The 828-nt window shown below is 41.5% G+C and overlaps 1 non-coding gene across 1 annotated transcript; it reads right to left on the bottom strand.

Annotated features, from left to right (window-relative positions):
• Positions 1–259: 259 nt before the first annotated feature.
• Positions 260–363, bottom strand: LOC111555741. The gene has a single exon (XR_002735627.1). It is a non-coding gene; the product is annotated as a small nucleolar RNA U13 (small nucleolar RNA).
• Positions 364–828: the final 465 nt, after the last annotated feature.

Genomic DNA, 828 nt, shown 5'->3' with positions numbered 1-828 from the left:
TACTGTATTTTACTTTGTGTTTAAAAATTATTTATGCTGAGCCATAAACTAGTTTTTTATGAATATTCAACAATGCCTTCCAAGTGGCAAAATGTTCTGAGCCTTGTCTTAAATCCTTCCCACGCACAACTTTTAAAATAATGCTTTGAAGTGCAGTGCTGATCATGTCGCTCCTCTGCTCAAGCCCCATCAGTGGCTCCCCACTGTTGATCAAGGGAAGCCTATACCCCTTGGTCTGACCTCTGCCTCCTTTTTTTCTCATCAGATGAGTAATGCACCAACACCATAACAAGGTTTGAGGAAGGCACTTCTCACATATAAGCATGAAAACCCAATCATCACGCTTATAAACTACAAAAGGATCAGACTTCTGCCTCCTTCATAATCTTGTCTCAACCTGCCTTTAATGTCTTTCCATCTCGCATCTGACCTCCTATTATACATCTGAGAATGCCTCGTCTATAAACTACAGATGGCTTATTAAAAGTGGCATCAACAATGAAGACTCTATTACATCACAGAAAGGAAGTGTGAAAATAGGAGGGCAATGACTGTTTACTTTCTCTGCAATTCTCTTGGTGTTCCCTTAATAGTCGAGGGATGGTTGTTTCCCTTCTAATGGTCACCTGCTGTAGGGGCAGAATAGAGAAAACTCATCTTATGTCTATTACCACGAATGAGACAAACCTTCTCTGAGCCTTCCAGCAAACTTTCCTTAGTATCTATTAGACAGAGTGTGTTTCACACAGACCACACACCTAGACCGAAGAAGGAGACATTCAGAATTGGCCGAAGCTAATGAGTAAGCAGCTCGTGGCTCTGGGCAGA

This window comes from Piliocolobus tephrosceles, chromosome 8, assembly GCF_002776525.5.
Source record: "Piliocolobus tephrosceles isolate RC106 chromosome 8, ASM277652v3, whole genome shotgun sequence".
Lineage (NCBI taxonomy): Eukaryota > Metazoa > Chordata > Mammalia > Primates > Cercopithecidae > Piliocolobus > Piliocolobus tephrosceles.
Note: the sequence above shows the minus strand (reverse complement) of the source record. Positions and strands in the feature narration are given on the sequence as shown.